This window comes from Typopeltis vanoorti, chromosome 4 (assembly GCF_054136105.1).
Source record: "Typopeltis vanoorti isolate ZY-2024b chromosome 4, IOZ_Tvanoo_1.0, whole genome shotgun sequence".
NCBI lineage: Eukaryota > Metazoa > Arthropoda > Arachnida > Uropygi > Thelyphonidae > Typopeltis > Typopeltis vanoorti.
Genome location: NC_143552.1, coordinates 63,051,019 through 63,071,000, shown reverse-complemented (window position 1 = coordinate 63,071,000; position 19,982 = coordinate 63,051,019). Strand labels below are relative to the sequence as shown.

Here is a 19,982-nt window from a genome sequence, read left to right as displayed (position 1 = left end):
AGATAAAGTCAACGCCAAAGACTGACTTAACTCACCCTTGATTTACGTTACTCGAATTGAACGATTTTACACGGTTAAAGAATAACAATATATATGTTGTATTGAAGAGCTATGGGTGACCTATATATGATTTTTTAAATCCCACAAAAATAGACAAACTGGCCATTACAATACACGCAATTAACAGACATAATACACTTGCCTCAGATAGACTTACCATAATTATTATTATTATTTTTTTTTAATCAAACCGGGACACTTTTGAGAGTTTGCTCAAAACAGAAAGTAACGCCTTCTATGCTAAATACTTATGATATAAAAGGCTAAATAACGGAGTGGTTACCAAAAAACAATATTTCGTAGTAATAATTTTTAATTACTCTTAAAAAGTTATTAATATTTATCACTAGCGTGAACTTTTTTAAAAAATTCTTTGTTATTTTTAATCGCGTCGAAAAATTCACTACAATTTAATTCACTATTAAGTTTGCAGCGCAATCCAGCTTTTACTGTTGATTCAGCCATTCTACCCCTTCCTTCAGACCATATGTTATTCGTTATTGAGAATATCCTTTCAACAGTTGAAGATGTGCCTGGCAGGCTGAAAATGTATTCTATTATTTGGACAAGATTGGGCAATGAAGTGTTCTTTTCTTTGAAATGACTGAATAGTTGTATCCATTTTTCTTCGTAACTTGTATTTTTCAAAATATCATAGTTTGCCGACCAAAAAGCTTCTGCAATCACCACTTCATCAAACAGTTCATCCATGTTTATTGCATTATTTACAAGAGTTTCATTAATTTTTTCGCCTGAAGCTTCAATTTCCGACCAAGTTAATTCATTGTTGTTTATCCAAGTAAAAGATTCTGCTCTACCAAAACTGTTTTCCCAAAGCTCAATGTAAGAAAGACATCGGTCATAAAATTTTGTAAACCCTTGTAGTATTGTATTAATATTAATACTTCCATTATTTTCCAGTATTCTAAAAAGCTTTTTTGCTTCTTGAGGCATGAATTTATTATCACGCCTTTCCTCAAGATTTGTTTGTAATTTTCTAAGCTCAATGACAATATCTGTTGCACTCGCTTTTGTACTTTCCATAATCAAGATAGATTTATTAAACAATCTGAGTTGCCCGTGCACAAACCACAAACATTATCAAAGAACGGTTTTATCATGACCGGACAGTGTTCTTGTGAAATAAAATATGATTTCGGTCCCTCATAGATTTCAAGTATTCTGTCAATAGCTGGAAGTAGCGAAAGAAAACGGGTGTTGCCATGTTGAATAACCTTTTTATACTCTACATCTACAAATTCACAGAACGCTTTTAGTTGAGTGACTCGAACCGTATAAATGTGGAAATATTTATAAATTTTGACTACTAAAGCTTCTATTTCAATAGGTAAAACATCAACTGCAGTTTGAAGACAGTTGTGAACGATGTGAGCACCGCAACCAATTCTCACAATATTTTTTCCTAGTTCCTTCTTCAATCGACTGTAAATATTGTTTTCTCCTCTCCATTTTTACACCCCCAAAATTGGTATTGCAGTTATCTCCACAAAATCCAAATAGTTTCTTTTGTTATATTATGAATTTTCACAACTGACATTAAATGGTTTGTCAGTATTTCTGCAGTTTCACCGGAAACTGATTGAAAGTCTAAATGTTTAACTTTTACTCCACAATCTGGTGCAAAATACTGCACAACCCATGGCGCAGTTTTAATTTCTTTCCTGTTGGAAGAATTAATTGATATCGTCACAAAATTTGTTTTGTTTAAATCTTCACAAAGTTGCTGAAACAACAGTGGCTCAATCACATTAACAATGACAGCTTCACATTTTGTTCTACCCAGTCTAAACTTTGTTTCAAAAAGCTTTGATATCAATTTAGATGAACAATCGGCACACTTAAAGCTGAGACTGCGAATAGCAACATGAAATGCAAAAGTTGCTTCTTTAGCAGCTATTAAAAATTCTTTGGCACTTGGATCGGCATCTTTAAAATATGACAATATCTTTGAGGAAGTTCCTGCCACTGCTAGACTAGCCTTATGTTTCGCACTTGTCAAGTAATTTTTTATGTCCGAACGCTCACCATCAACCACAGAAAATTCTGAAGGACACGGTTCACATCACTTTGTCAATATGACCACAGACTTTTTTCAAAAACGGATAATCATTTTTAATTCATCCGTAAACACACAGTTTCTTTTTGGCATTTTGGGGTTAAATTAATTTAATGAAGTAAAAAAAAAATCACAAACAACACGCCGAAAAGAAATACCGACTCGCAATTTTCCGAGGCTGCACTTTTTGTACTGCGTGTATATTCTGCACTTTCAAATTTTTACCAAATAACCGGGACAAAATGACAAACTGGCCGGGATCATACCTTCAAACCGGGACGTTTGGTAAGCCTACTCAGAACCCGAGTTGATTCGGTCGTAAATCCAATTCAACCAAACCAGCACCATACTCATTGTTATGGGGTTTCTAGGTAGTAGCATGCTACCATAGCAGTATGTCACGCTAGTTGTTATTCGACATGTGCGTGCAATTTTGAATATATTATATTCTATACAACATGGATTTAAATTATCCATTATAACTGGTACACTAACTAATTACTGTATTATTTATTAATGCAAGTTATTTGAAAACACTACAACGAGACAATTGTTCAGACATCGGTATATATATATGAAAATTAAAAAGTTGGAATGACTAAACACCGAGAATAGTAAAGAATGGGATTTAATAGGAACACTACTAGTTTCGTTGATAAAACAACTTCTTCAGGTGTCCAACTACAAAGAATTATATACACAAAAAACTACAGAAACATTACATAATAACGACAACAGATCTATTATAAACTGTAGTACAGTTTAAATTGGATTACGTGCTATAGTTCCAGCTGTATGTAACTGCGTGTGAGAGATATCGCGAGAGCGCCAGTACTGGATAGCTGAAATGTGTGTATCAGATAAATTGTAGCTGAGGCTTTTCAGGTGGGTTGAATCGAATGAAATTTCTTTGGATTCGAGAATACGTCTCTCAAGTTCATTATAACACTTATGTATGTTTGAAGTTTGAGACCAGTCTATAAGATGTTGGCGGCCTTCGTCGGAGTTTATTGAGACAAGGACATGGCTGGAGAGAGCGCTAGCTCGGGTTCTGTTGTAGGAAATATCTCTCGTGTTCCTCAACACAGAAAAGGATTGATTTATCAGTCTGACCGTAGTAAGGCTTTCCAAAATTACAAATAATCTTGTAAACTCCTGGGTACTGAAGAAAGTCATGTTTTTCTTTAGGTCGACTGAGGATGGAACGCAGTTTAGGAAACGTAGTGAAACATGTTTTGATGTTGAATTTCTTAAGAATTTTAGCCAGTTTGGGAGAAAGGGAACTGATAAAAGGCAAAGAGATATGCGCTCTTGGGGAAGAAGAGTCTTCCGTAGTAGGTTGGACGATTGCGGAAAAGAAATTTCTCAATATTTTTTTAGAGAAACACCATTGTTGAGAAAGGTCCTTTTTAGAAAATTAAGTTCATTTTGAAGTTCTATCTCGTCGGATAATAATGATCTGGCTCGATGTGCCAGGGAGGGGAGATAATGCCAAATTTCTGTGGAGGGTAGTGATGGGAGGATGCATGAAGGTCCGTATGTGTAGGCTTTCTGAAGATGGAGGAGATTTTGATATTGTCAGAACATCTCGTAAGTTTTAAGTCTAAAAAAGCGAGACAGTTGTTGGTTTCTGGTTCATAGGTGAATTTAATCTTGTGATGAAAGTTGTTGAGATGATCCAGAAAAATATTAAGGTTATCTAGGCCGTGCTCCCAAATGAGGGAAAACATCATCAATAAAACGCAGCCAGATCTTAGGTTTTAGTGTAGACGAACTAATCGCTTTTTCTTCAAAGTCTTCAAGAAATCTATTTGCTAAAACTGAGGAGAGCAGGCTGCCCATAGCTAATCCTGAGTTTTGTTTATATATCTTGTCTTCAAATCTAAAGTATCCTGAATTGACACAGTGGGAGAGTAAGGCGAAGAATTTTTTGGATAATTTGCTCTTAAGGAGATTTGAGAACTTCCTGGGTTGGAACATTTGTGAAAAGAGACACTATGTCAAAGCTTGCCATTAAATCTGATTTGTTTAGTTTGAGGTTTTTGATTTTCGAGACGAAGTCAGCTGAATTTTTTACATAAGAAGAAGATTTTCCTGTTAGGTGTCTTAAGGAAGAGGTGAGATATTTAGACACATTGTAAGTTGGGGAGTCGATACCTTCAACTATTGGTCTTAGGGGAGTATTGACTTTACGGATCTTCGGAAGACCATATTATAATCGTTGGATTAAAGGATGAACAGATCTGAGCGAAAGTCGGATGTGCCTTGGTAATTCTGAAGTAGGTTTTAGAAGATTGTTGGTTCTGTTATGAAATTCTCTTTCTGGATCATTATTAAGTTCAGAGTAAGTGTCTGTCTCCAATAATTCAAGTATTTTGTTGCGGTAGTCAGTTTTGTTCAGGATGACTGTGCATTCCCTTTATCAGCTGGAAGAATTATGATATCATTATTCTTTTTTAAGTTCTTAATGGCTAATCTTTCACTATGAGAAATGTTATCAGTAGAGGGTCTAGCATTATTTATCGTGAATATAGCTTTTATACGTAGAAGGTTTAGCTTCTTGGGTAGGCAGAGAGGATGCAGCTTTTTCTATCTTTGTGAGGAAAAGTTCTTTTCCTCACAAAGGAAAAGCAACACGCACACTTGTAAAGGCTGGCTGAAGTTCACTGGCTAGAGCTACGTTGACTGCGTATGGACCTGTGTGTAAGCAACGAGGACCTGGAAGCTCCTACAACAGAGCAAGCCAAGGTAGCTTTGGCTAAACGAGCAACATCGGTCTTTGATACACAACGCAAAGCTCAATTATTGCCGCGCAAGCTTAAGACGTTTTCTGTCTATAAAAATAAAAGCCTAAATGGAATGCTTATAAATGCATGCATTTATTAACAAATAAATATTACTTCTTTCTCAATTAATGAGCTTGCGCAGCAAGCATGATATATATATACATATATAAAAAAAATAAATAAAAAAAATCAGCTAACGCCTTTTTATTCCCGTATATACGGGAGTAGGCGAGGCCATTTAGCCCTATCTAACTTTTGGAGACTGAGTGGGCAGTTCAATCTCCACTGGTACCCAATCAGAGACAGATGGCCCAAGGCTATCACTAATTAAGCGGTACGCAGTGAAGAGAGACGGCTCAAATGTGCCGCCATCTCGTGGTCTCTAACCCTAACACAATATATTTAATGTCTGAAAAATAATGTGGGTTCTACGGTCGATTTTCTTGAATTTACAGGACGAAAAACCCGAGTTTCCGGGAGGAAAAACCTGCTTGCCCGTGCCAGAGATCGACTAACTCGGGAACCGGTCGAAAAAAGGCTTAGAAAATATATATATATATTTATACTGTATATATATATATACATATATATATATACATATATATATACACATATATATATATACATATGTATATATACACACACATACTGTATTTTTAATTAAATTGTTTCAATAAAAGTATTTGTCTTATTATTCTTAATATATTATATATATATATACTCGTATACACACAAATAAACTGTTAAATGTATTTTAAAAAATGAATATTTAATTGAGTATTACAGAACCTATCCCCTAATTTTCTATACAAATGTTAGTTACACGATGCTTTAGACAGGAAGCCACTACCCAGATCAGTTTCGACCTTTATTGAGGTCTCACTCAGTGGTAGCCAGAACCAGAACGGATACCACCGTTGAAGTAATGCAGAAGTCATATTTTCCCATATAGAAGTTGTGAAAAGGTGTATCGCCACATGACTTCTGCATTACTTCAACCTCAGTATCCGAGGTTGAAGTCTTCTGGATCTGGTTCCCACTAATGAGACCTCAATAAAGGTTGAAAAAACCGATCTGGATATGGGTTCTTCCCATAATACATAGCATTATATACATCCAACAGGATGTGTGCTTTGCATGATGGAATACTAAGGTAATTGATGTGAAGTTCATTAGCCTTTTCTTAGTATCCCATAATGCAAAGCACACGTCCTATTGGATGTATAAAAGTAGTCCAGTCGTGAAGATACTTCACGCGCAAACTTTACTTTCCGTTGAATAAAGGATTAAACCAAAAATATAATTTCTTGGCATCGTTAATTTATCAGACTGGAAATTCAAGCGCTAGTGATGTACAGTACAGCAATGCTTCAGAGATATCTGAAGACAATATTAGCCAACCGTGTTATTCAAAGAGATATAGTCCGCAAATATGATACAAGTTATATTAACTTGCGCTTGGATTCTTGTATAGTATTGGTGTAGTGGACCCATTCACGTATGCTTGATTCGTTGTGAAATTTATGCATGTCAGTATGAAATCATAGTTCAAGGACAATTCGTCGCGCGAACTATTGATCGCTGAAAATGTCATTCTAGAAAACTGAAATGACTTCCATTGATACCGATATATAAAAAGTAAATGCAGTGCAAGATAAATTTCACAAAATATAATTTTTTATGTAACTATGTAGTAGTCCGCGCGGTTAGCCGAGTGGCCGGTTGCTTCACAACCATATGCCTGGGAAAGGAGTGTCCTGGGTTCGATTCCCGTCGCTGGCGTGAGGAGTGTAGGATCTTTCTCAGACATAGCCAAATTAGTCGGTCTTGGGTGAGGACTGCGGGGTTTTTCTCCCCAGTTTATGTGGGGTTTTTCTCCAGCAAACAAGCAAGCAAACAGCAAACCGGCCTTGAGAAGATAATGCTTCTACAGACAGACATAGGATACACTGGGAGGCATAGGCCAACCACCTTATCATCGTATAACGGTTGGGGTTATAATTTTGTAAATACAGTAGAATCTCGCTAATCCGAACTAATAAAAACCGTGCTCGTTCGGATTAGCGAATTTTCCCCCAAGAGAAAATAATAACTAGCGTTTAAGACAAAAATAATCAGATTCTAATGGTACATCAATTTAATTCTGTAAATAAATTAACCGATAGAAAAAAGCTACTGTACTGTAATGTAATACAAAAAAATAATATAGTACACGAGTTTATTTCAATAAAAAATTAAATGTGTATGTATTGTTGTGGATTCTTTCTGAAATGCAATTTAATAAAATTGCATTTCAGTAAGGCTTTACGCAAATTAAGTACGCAACTTAATTTGCGTAAAAAATATCACTTTCTTGTACACAACACAAAACAAAGTTTCACAAATTAACAGAAAAAAAAAGTTTTTTATTTCTTTGTAAAAAAGTCACTGATTTTCTTTTGCTTCTTGGAAGCTAAACTTTTTTCAAATGATTCTTCTCGGAGCTGCATTAGCAACAGAATTTTGTGGAATGGCGTATCATTCTGCTTAGCCCATTCTATACACATATTAAAACTGTCAGCTGCCTCTCATGTTTTACTTTTTTTTCTTCGAGTTCTTTGGAATTCACTTTCGGTTCTACCTGTAATCCATTCCGTAACATCTGTTTGTGAAATTTCAAAATCTGGATTTATACAGTATTTTTTTACCAAATTATGCACGTTTTGAATTTCCTCTTTTTGTGTATACTGTATTTGTGATTCCTGCCGACAATACAGTACGTACTGTACAGTATAAAAAAGCAAACGTGAACACACAATAAATCAAAATAGGCCTCCAGTATAACCGTACAATCGACAGTATGAAAAAAATCTGTACTACTGTAATAATAATAAAATAAATAATAATAGTTAAAATAATTATTAAATAAAAACAATAATACACAAAATAATAATACGTAATAAATAATTTTTTTTTAATTTCAAACTGCAGTTCGGATTACTGGAGGGTTCGGACTAAAGAGGTTCGAATTATCGAGATACCACTGTATTAATATTCCATCAACAGAATCTGTAGTATCAAAGTAAGAAAGAATATTTATACTATTTTAAGACGAAACAGAAATTAGGAAACTCTCCAATCAATAAAATATTACTTTCACTGTATAAGAATAAAAAATAATATGAAAATCTAAATAAATAATACATAGATCTATCCCTCTTTTACCTTTACGGTGTCGAGGGTTTCTATTCCTTATATCCGCAACTGTTATACGAGGATAAGGTGGTTGGCCTATGCCTCCCAGTGTATCCTATGGATATCTGTAGAAGCATTATCTTCTCAGGGCCGGTTTGCTGTTTGCTTGCTGGAGGAAAACCCTGCAGTCCCCGCCCAAGACCGATTAATTTGGGTATGTCTGAGAAAGATCCTACACATCTCACGTCAGCGACGGGAATCGAACCCAGGACACTCTTTGCCCAGGCATATGGTTGTGAAGCAACCAGCCACTCGGACTACTACATAGATACATAAAAAATTATATTTTGTGAAATTTATCTTCCACTGCATTTACTTTTCATATATCGGTATATCATTTCAATTTTCTAGCGCAGTGTTTCTCAAACTTTAGACATCCGCGTACCCCTTCTTAAATTTTCATTATTACCCTTATCAAAATAATAATTAAAAAAATATATATTTCGTTGTAAATGTCTATTTTATTTGAATTTAGATGTACATGTAAAGAAAAAATATGATTTATTTTTAATAGAACAAACTTTATAAAGATACTATAAATTTTTATTTACTTGAAATAATTTATCATCAATGAGAGGAGTGAAATTGCTTATGGTGAGATAAAATTTCAGCAATATTTGGCTCTATAGTTGTTAATTTCAATCTCAGATGCGGTTCGACATCTATAATGCGATTCCTCTTCTTCGTCTTAATATCTACAAGGGCCGAAAATCCAACTTCGCACAGATATGAACTTAGAAATAGAAAAATGAACCTTAGAGCTTTATCTATTCGTTCTGTATTTGTAGCCAAAATGATGATAACGTATTCTCGTTGTATTTATTTTTTAGGAAACCATCCGAAGCTAGTTCTAAAAGTTGTTCTTCTATTGACGATAGATCCTTTCGCATAGATTTGTTGATATTGAAAGGGTATCTTATCCACTCAATATTAATGTCCAATTCAGGGAAATACTTTTCTAGATTCATTTGTAAGCTTTTTAAATGCTGCATGATAGTAATTTTCACATTATCATCATCAATTTGTTCATTTGAACTTCGAGCAATTCATGAAGTGATGGAAACGCGTCAAATTCTCCATTACCAATCCGCTTTTGACATAACTTCATTTTTGCCAACGTGGCGTTCTCTTTATCTTGGACATGAAATATAGAAATTTCCTTGCCTTGTAAAGATAAATTAAGACTATTTAATACAGCAAATATATCTGCCAGGTATGCTAATTGACTGAGCCATTTCCAATTATGTAAATGCTTTTTCAATTCAAACTTTTCATCAAGAAAAACTTGTAGTTCATTCCGAAGTTCAAATAAACGAGTAAAGACTTTTCCACGAGAAAGCCAACGAACATCGGTATGTTCGAAAAGTAGTGTGTATAGCTGCTTCCCATTTCTTTGCAAAGTTGAGAGAAAAGTCTGGCGTTTAGAGGACAGCCTTTAATATAATTTATACATCTTCATCCAGAACTTTTCTTAGGTTTGTAGCCAAAGCCTCCCTGAATATGTGTACACAGCAGTGTGTCGACTTTGCATCTGGTGCAACAGCTTGAATCCTTGAAACAAACCCTTTTTAAGATCTGACCATGGATTTCGCTCCGTCCGTGCTTATTCCAACACAACTTTTCCAACCAAGCTTGTTTTGATGCATAAAAGTTGTTAAATATTTTTTCTCCTGTTGCATGTTCTGGCAAGGGTTGGCAATATAAAAGGTCGTCATGAATTTTTTTTTTTTTTTTTTTTCGTACCTAACGAACACTGGAAGATTTGCAAAATTTGTAATGTCGGTGGATTCGTCTACCTGCAAAGCATAATAACGACTCTTACGTATATCAGATAACAATGTTTGTTTTATATTTTCAGCTATTTCAGTGATTCTTCGATGAACAGTACTATTTGAAAGGCAAATCCGATCAAAAGATCTTTTTGCATATCTCCGATCATAATTTCTGCTATTATTTTTTCCTGCAGGCTTGACCAAAGTTTCACCAATTGTTTCCGCACCACTTTTTGCTATTAATGGCGCCACATGATATGAAGCTTCTAAAGCCTTCATATTTTCACCTCCTGACACGATCGACATCACTTTTTGAGATTCTTTAAAATTTTTTAGTTTATTTTGAAAAAATTCGACAGGTTTGGTCTTGTATTCATTATGTTTCGATTCAAAATGGCGATTTAAATTAGATGGTTTCATGCTTTCATTTTTTAAAGTTTCACCGCAAATTACACATAATGGAATAGATTCCTCTTCGTTTCCCGTCCATGAACTCTACATTTCAAGTAATTTATATCGTACCTACGAAGTTTTCTCATCTTCTTCCTAGTTGGTTCTTTAGAGATGTCAGACGACACACACTTATCAATTTCACTTGATCCGGATACAATATCAACATTTTCTTGTTGCTGACAGCTACTTGTATCTACTATGTTCCTCTCTTTTGCGCATTTTAAAAATCCAGTCTTTAACCAGTGATCCATACTTAAGAATTTGAAAGCTAAAAAAATCACCGTATTTAACTAACAGTCCTTCAACAAATGGCTAGTGAAAGCAGAGCTCGAAACAGGCAGCAATGGTAGGCCAGTAGAGATAAAGCAGCTATGAAGACGTTCATATGGTTGGTGCGGTATTAACAAAAGATCGCGCTACTAAATGACAAAGGCAAGCCGACAGTTGAGTTGAAATGCTAATTCTCTTCAAGACTTCAACCGAATTCCTTATATAATATCTGAAACACATTCACTATATATTTCTTAGTTTTAATACATTCACTCGAACAAAACCATATGTTGCACCGGCAACATATGGTTTTGCTTATTCAGTATCACTGTACCTTATTCAGTGATACAATAGGAACGTTTTACGATCTCGAACTTCACGGATACATTAAATATACATATACATGGTTATTTCTTTCAAAATAACCTCAAACGTTATTTTGAAAGAAAGCATAGCGAATTTCGTGGAAAACTGGTATGATTCTTCGATTTCCAAAGTGTCTCCAACAATCCCCAAAAAGTGATGCTCACTATTACTTTTTTGGGGATGAAAATGTGGAAGCACCTAGAAGTGGGCTGTAGTGGCCATACGTAATAGCAAAGTCTGGAGATTCTGAACCAATTCGTGAGACATGAATAAACCTATTAGTCAATGGTAATACAAAAATCATGGTAGGAGATAAAGCAAACAAGACTGTGTGGGGGGGAAAAAATGAAGTAAATAAATCTGTCACATTTCAAGATAATTTGTTACTGTGTCAAATTCTGCCATAAGCAATCCCAGAATTACTTATGACAGAATAAAACGTAAAGTGAGCAATTTATAATTGCTCACTTTGTTTATGAAATGAATGCATTTAAATTTATGTGTATACAGTATACTGTAAAAAATAATACTGTATTAATGATTTCAAAGACAATTAGCAAAAGAGGCCAGAGAATTCAACCAAGAAACTCATATGATAACTCTTGCTGATGCCAATGCACTAGCAAAAGCTAAACTAATTCCATTGAAATCAGTGATACAACATCAAATTCCCGAGATCAATGCTGACAGAAGGACCTCCACCACGATAGCAAGACTACGAATAGGACATTATAGAGGAATGAAGATCAATACAGATGATACGAGAACATATAGAAACTGCAACAACTGCCCCAATACTGAACTGACACCCACTCACATCTTTACCTGTCCAGCAATTACAGCAGCCTTGCAAGAAATAGATCCGATTCCTGAACAACAGCTCTATACAAACAAAATCACAGACATAGCCAAAGCAGTACAAAGAGCACACGGAAACATCTAAGACTCTTCAAAGGACAAGACAAGACAACAACAACAAAGACAATAACGTTGATTGGAGTTAATGCGTTGGAATCAATACAGATGGCGCCAGTAGTCGGTTGCAAGGAGTTTCGTCGGTAGGAAGCAAAATCAACCAATTGTTGTACCGTATTTACTCAAATATCTCACTTTTTTTTCCCAAAAAATTAAAGTTAAAAAATCGTGGTGCGAGATATATGGGGGATTTTCGGAAACTAAAGCTTTTCTGGGAAAAACAAACAAACTAACTAAATCTACGTTTATGATTAAATCCAAAGTATTCATTATAATTTATAATTGCTCACTTTGTTTATGAAATGAATGCATTTAAATTTTAATTATCAACGTTATTTACACGATCGGCCGCTCACATTCATCATGCGATATATTTGAATCTTTAGCGACAATGCTTCTGAAATTAAATTAAAACAAACGGTCATCTACTGAAATAGCGTCATCTTTGCTCCCATCTAGGGCATTAGAGAGGGCGGGTTTTTTTTACAAAAAAACTCTTGGCAATTATTTCTGGCAAAATCGTCCACTCCGTATAAAACCTAAACAACCTCACCTCATTCACCGCTCCACTCCCGCGCAATCCAAGATCCAGTAGAAATCAATGCCCTCACTCCCACATTTCCTCTACTGGTTGCTTCCATCTCTATGAATATGATTGCTGCGGTATTAACAAAAGATCAACGACAAAGGCAAGCCGACGATTGTCGAGTTGAAATGGCGATTCTCTTCAATCGAGTTCCAAAACATCTGAAACTGCCATACCATTCATTATTTAGTTTCTAAAGTTTTTCGTGTGCGAACTATATGCGAAACTTTTTAATTTCTTTTTCCATAAAGTAAAATCAGAGGTGAGAGATATACGCGAGGGCAAGTTATATTCAAGTAAAATAGGGTATAGACAGAAATACACACTCACCAGGGGTGAGTTAAGTCGGCTAGGGAGAGGACTCTGGCGATAAAATTTAAGGGACCCCTAAAAAAGCGTTTATATATGCATATGATACAAAGAGAACTAGGGCTTCACTATAACAAAAAATTAAACAAACATAATATGTGATTTAATACTTTCATTTCCAAACATTACAATAATTTGCAGATAATTTTTTGGTCGGACAAAGTTGTAGTATTAGTTTTCCAGTTTTGGAAGTTTCGGAACTCGGAGCCCCTGGTGGCCGCTAGGTCCGACCCGCATTTGGCACTTACCACTGAGTGCCCGAATGCAGATTTAAAGAAAGTTTTAATAGTTCTATGGGTTGTGAAATTTATTTTAACGGCTGGAAAAATTTCAACCGTTAAATAGCATTTTTAAAAGTAAAGTCAGAATTTATTTTAACAATGATTATAAATATTTACTATTTCACACTGAAAAATTCACTCTTCTGTTTGGGTTGGGAAAACTTTCTGCAGGAAATATTCAACCTGAAAGATCGGATGCATAACTGGAAATTTTATGGAAATTGGCATACCTTGCCGATATATTTTGCTCATTTGAATAACTTCATAGAGCCTGTGTAGCTCAGTGGATGTGGCGTTTGCATACCACTGCGCTAGGCCGCACGAAGGAAGTCTTGGTTTCGAGTCTAGTCGGCGACTAGAGGAAATTTTTCTAAGCCTTTTTTCGACCGGTTCCCGAGTTAGTCGATCTCTGGCACGGGCAAGCAGGTTTTTCCTCCCGGAAACTCGGGTTTTTCGTCCTGTAAACTCAAGAAAATCGACCGTAGAACCCACATTATTTCAGACATTAAATATATTGTGTTAGGGTTAGAGACCACGAGATGGCGGCACATTTGAGCCGTCTCTCTTCACTGCGTACCGCTTAATTAGTGATAGCCTTGGGCCATCTGTCTCTGATTGGGTACCAGTGGAGATTGAACTGCCCACTCAGTCTCCAAAAGTTAGATAGGGCTAAATGGCCTCGCCTACTCCCGTATATACGGGAATAAAAAGGCGTTAGCTGATTTTTGATTGAATAACTTCAGTCTATTCTTGCAACGTAAATTTAGATTCATTTTCCGCGTTGGAAATAGGCGTGATTTTAAAAAAATGAAGCTGCGGCATCTACGATTAAAGCTTATATGAATTTGATTTCTTCCCATCCTTTACTCATAAAATCAATATGGATGTGTTGCAAAATATGAAACATCTGCAACGCTTGTAAAGCAGCCTTCGTAAGTACTTCCCTGAGCCAAACAACATATTTGAGTGAATAATAAAAAGCTTTCGTTATCAGTCATCGGACATGCCAAATAAGCTGTGAGATTTAGGGCAAGAAAATTCTTGAAAGTTGATTCAAGAGTTTTCAAACTGCATATGAACTCACTACATTAACATTATTCTGGTCGATAGTTATTTCTGAATATCAAGCTCAGTCAGACACGCTTTTTTTTCCTTTTTTTTTTTTTTTACTTCACAGATGCAAGTTTGGAATTCTCTACTTGTTCATATTAAAACGAAATCGCCGTATTAAACTTACAAATAATGAACCTAATATCTTTGCTCTAGTGTTACATGCACTTCTATCCCTCGCATTAAATAAATGTTTTACATTTTCTCTCCTTGAAAATGGCGTTTTTTCAATAACCCAATAAGTTTACTATCGATACACTTCGACTTTTAGCGGACTATTTTTAAACCCGTACTTTTATTTCTCGTAAAAATATGTTATCAAAAATATTTATCTTTGATTAAATAAGTGTTTAGATTATGCCTAAACCAGAATCGACGGTAGATTAAATTGGTCACAAGACGGAATGCGATTACAAAAATAACTTTGATTACATCACTTAATACAGATGATTAAAGAGATAAATGGCCTCGCTTGATCCCTTTGGTAGATAAAAACTATCAGCGGATTTATTTTATTTTAAGATTATCTTCGACTTTCCGTACTTGCTGGCTTACGTATCATAGGCAAATAGTTTTGTTTTGAATAATTTTGTCATTAAAAAAAATATTTTTTTTTTCAATATCAAACCCACAACAAGCACATTACTATCGTGTGTGTGTAAGAGATTAAAGAGAAGGAATCTATTAATGTGTTTCTTGAACACCTGATAAAACTTAAACAGATTGAAACCAAAATCGAAATACTCTACGTTTTACATACAATTCTAAATCCTAAATAATTCAATAAATCCCATTCGGCCAATTTGGAATAATTATTGTCAACTCGAATCATTTTGCCAAATTTTACAAATAAAATTATCCAGTTGAAATCGAAGCACGCAAATTCTTGTGTACACGTGCCAAATATTATTCAATACCATTTACATCATTATATAATTTCAGTATGTTTTGGCCTTTTTTTTTTAATTGCCTAATGACACCAATTACCTAATTTCAATAATAATCCATCTCTTCAGGGTTCAGAAATAACTTGCGTGAGAAAGGAATCTAAACAGATGCTCTTATTTTTCAAAAGATTTAGGTTTTTCAATGAATGACTTATTTCCGTGTATATGACTGTATTTTTTTGGAAAAAAAAAAACGATATAATAAAAAAACTCTAGGTAGTCTTCCGTGGTGGCTCCATCTAGTGACCACTATCATCTTCTACTTATAGTAGGAAATAGATAGGGATTTATTTAATATTAAATATGAATGCAAAATACCGGGTGTTTAAAAAGAATGACCCGATTTCAAATAATTATATTTAATAATGAAAATGTGGTACAGTTACAAAATAAATTACCAAGTATGAAGTAAGACCTAAAGTTTCACTCACCGCAATTACAAATGGTACAAGTCACATTCATTTGTGGTTCGTGGTTACAGAGATACACAATTTTCAAATCGGGACATTCTTTTTGAAACACCCTGTAGTATTTCTCATAAACCGAGATAGATTTTTCCTTCCCAAAAAACAGGCAATCCGATCAACAGATCATAAAACAACAGCAATACACTCGGTCAGAGAAGTAGAAACGCTGTGGCATTGTGGAATGCCAAGGGAGCTAGTAAATAGTTAACGAAATGTCAACAGTTATTCAAATAAGCCTGATCAAGGGTTATGAATTGAAATGAGAAGTTTTGAATTTAAAGTATTTTAAATATATCAAATTTATAGCTCATTATCCAGATCTTTTTCAACCAAAAGAATGCATGTCTGATCACTCCGCTACGGAGGCGCGTAGTATATCAATATATATTCGAGAAATAAGATCCTTATTTTTATCCATATTTTAGTGGCGCCGGAAAATTTTAAGTGGAGGTGCTGCATATACAAAAAAAAAAAATTTTTTTTTTCCTAATCAGTAACCAATTTATTAATAAATAAATTTACATATTAAAAAATTGCTTTATTAAAAATATTTCACCCTCACCACAAACAAACACCAATAATAAAAGTTTCGTATCTCACAGAAATAACGCGCACAAGCATACGATACACTGCCCAAACGAGCAGTGTCTGAATGACTTGTAGCGTGCAATCACAAGCGCAAACGAATATCGGCGAGTCTGGCTACGATTGGTCGAACGTGATAATTCCGACACTGATTTGGATCGCAGTGTATTTGATTCGTAATCTAAAGCGTTAATCGAAAAATTCCAATTATTAACTATTCAATCACTGCCGAAACATAAGATGTAACCTTTAACATGTTGTATTGCATTTATATAATGTTGTAAATATTGTTATTATTTATAAACACAACAAAATTAAAATTTTTCATTTTTAACTTGGGCGTGCTGCAGTGTCGGCCGCCACTGATATTTTACTAGTACAGTACAGTCCCCTCCCATGAGGACAAAGTCATTTATTACTTCTCCCAAATTGCTTAAGTGATTAGCGTATCCGCTCTTCAACCACAAGTTGCGGGTTTGAATCCCGCTATGAGCATGGATGTTTGCGATTTGTCTTTAGGTGGGAAATGAATTTCATCACCAAATGCGACACCACCGCCCTGCTTATTGGAGGCCTGAAATGATTTCAAAAATTTCCACGTTTAATCTGTAGAGCAGTGTTTCCGTTTTTTTAATAAATAAATTAAAAAAAAAAAAAGGCGGGAATCCTTAGCCCATGGTGTGAATGTACCTATAGGTTTAAAGAAGCCTTTCGTGAGTGGCAGTCACATAATAATAATAAAAAATTATACCAGTTATTTGCTTTAACATTGGCATAATAAAACAAATTACATGTGAAAAACAAATTTTTAATTATTAAATACATTTTTAGTTATATGAATGCAATATATATACAGTAAAAACAACAACAAAAAAATGAAATTCAAATTTTCAATAATAAAGTTTAATAAGACAAATGAAACAGTTTCTGTTGGGATGAAGTTAGTTTGGTGAAATTCGGTCCTATTATGGATTTAAAGCTTTCCGTTTTTAACCAGTGATCTACATTAAACCTGTTAAGAAATGCCAAAGAGAGATATTAATATTATGTAAATACTTTTATGCTAGTTATTATTATACTGGACTTCGAGATTTGTAACATATACATCGCCACAACTTCACAAACGAATTAAACATGTATAGATGCATGCACTGGTGGTAAAACAATAGTTGGGGACTCTTGCAATTTAAGATCCGAATGATACGGAAAGTTAGCAGGGAGCTACGACCGCCTGTTTCACTTTAAACTTTTAATACAGATGCAAACAGGTTTGAACACGTGGTTATAACGCGATCGTGACGTCAACCAGACGCGGGCTTAACAGAACAGGCGATACATGCCAAGAGACATTATTATTATTATAACGGTGTCTTCATAGGGTCAAAAGACTCATCGCGGGAGACCCCACATTGACACAATACCTATCATACTTCTCCTTAAATTCATTCACAGACGAAGCATTCACATCCACCTCGGGCAATGCATTCCACTCCTTCACAACCCTCCAAGTAAAAAAAATCTAGTCCTAACCTTTGTTAACACACTCTTACATAATCTTCAGGGATGTCCCCTCGTTCTCTTCCTTCCTGCACTGGTCTTAAAAATGTCATCAGCATCAATCCTGTAAAATCCCTTTAATAATTTATATGCTTCTATCATATCTCCTCTCCTACGTCTATGTTTTTGGAGCCCACAGATCTTCAATCTGTCCTCGTAGGGAACATCCCACAGACCTGCAACAATCTTTGTAACTCGCCTATTTATGTTTAAAACTTTCTTTAAATGTGTTTAAATTTCTTTTGAATAAGAATTAATTATAGAATAGACTTGCACTTATCTGCGACAATATGGCAACAAGAATATAAAAGTAATAAATAAATAAAAAATACTCATTACTTAAAAAAAGTGCCTCGTTACTCCTTAAAGACCTTTCGCGTATTACACTTTGGGAACACGCCGCTGTAAGTGTATATATAAAAACAAAGTTTGAGCATGAAGCAACTACATATAGAATGGAAATCTTAACTAAATTTTTAATAATAATGTACAACACCCTTTCGGGGAAGTATATATTGGCTTATATTACGTTGCGAGTCACTCCCTTGACAAGACCGGTTTAGACTGAGGTCTCATCGGCAGCAAATAGACCTGTGGAAATGCTGCCGATAACTAAGTGGCTAAGTCATTTCTCTGCAGTTTAAACTGACCGCTTTCTGAGGAGCATACTATTTGCGGAAGGTTCGTGCTTTCTTTGGCTATATATATAACCAAATACAAACTAATTTTGCAAAGTGTTGTGTATTTGTCCCTCCGCTTGCAAATATTAATTCACTTAAATGTGGTTAATTTCTCCCCTCCCCTTTCTCACAGAGATTAAAGCTGTTATTGGCTATATATATAACCAAATTTTTAACCAAATACAAACTAATTTTGCAAAGTGTTGTGTATTTGTCCCTCCGCTTGCAAATATTAATTCACTTAAATGTGGTTAATTTCTCCCCTCCCCTCTCTCACAGAGATTAAAGCTGTTATTGCCATTACTATGTGAAAAACACAGAATTATCGTTAACAAATAAAGGCATGCTATTTAAATGTTAATTAAATATTTACATATCTAAAAATTTACTTACAAATTAGCTTTTCTTCTCTCCGATTATAAAGTTGTTTGGACAAATGTACCTTATTCTAGAGCTTCCATTCATTCCTCACGCACACCCCAATGCACATACATATGACACCACGTGATGTAGAAGAGAGTCAGGTGTGGATGCTTCGTCAATTAACTACAGTACCGGACACAGATATCCTCTGTGCTTTCCGGTTTATTGCCTTGGAAAACAGCGTTCAAAAAGAAAGTGGGTGTGGTTTCAAAGTTGTCAGACGACTCTGTCACGTGCACTTTTGCCCCCTGTTTGCACTGACACCACGTGCGACAAATGTTTCACTGCAAAAGCTTGTCACCTTTGGTAAAACGGACACTTGTTAATATAATAAAATGAAGAACATATTCGGTGTTCGTATATCATCGCTAATACAAAGCAGTTAATTTCATTTAAAAATATGGTGAAAAACAATCGTGTTTCATGAGGAAGATGCACGTTTGTTTTTGTTGATTAGGGCACGTTCGTAAATTGTACATCGTAAGATATGCAATTTACGAACATCCAGTGTGGTTTTGTGAACAGTATGGCATGGGTAGGGAAGGAATTATAGAAATTTGCCAAGTTTAAAAAAAAAAAAAAAATCTTTCATTTTGAAAATTCCTTTTTATTGTTTTTGTGCATTTACTAAATGAATATTACTTGGTTGTTTATTTATTCGTGTTTAATTTGATTGCTGATTTAGACCTGGACTGGAGTTTAATTTGAAATGTGTTTATTATTATTAAGAGAGAGACCTCCAGGGAGTCAGAGACTCATCGAGGGAGGCCACATACTACCCACACCAGCTATCATACTTATTCTTGAATTCATTCACACTGCTTGCACTCACAACATCCAATGGCAATCCATTCCAATCACGCACCATCTTACGAGAGAAAAATCTGGCCCTTACACCCTTCTTGGCAGCCTTCATTCTCAGCTTCTAAGGATGCCCTCTAGTCCTTTCCCCCACCCTCCATAAATTGAAAAATCTCATCAATT

General features: G+C 35.0%; 1 protein-coding gene across 1 annotated transcript in view; it reads right to left on the bottom strand.

Annotated features, from left to right (window-relative positions):
- Positions 1–19,350, bottom strand: part of LOC150107366 (venom phosphodiesterase-like) — a 291,454-nt gene extending 272,104 nt beyond the window's left edge. Inside the window, exon 1 of the mRNA XM_090391228.1 lies at positions 18,969–19,350. The gene's annotated coding sequence lies outside the window, so the exon portion shown is untranslated. The remainder of the gene's footprint in view (positions 1–18,968) is intronic.
- Positions 19,351–19,982: the final 632 nt, after the last annotated feature.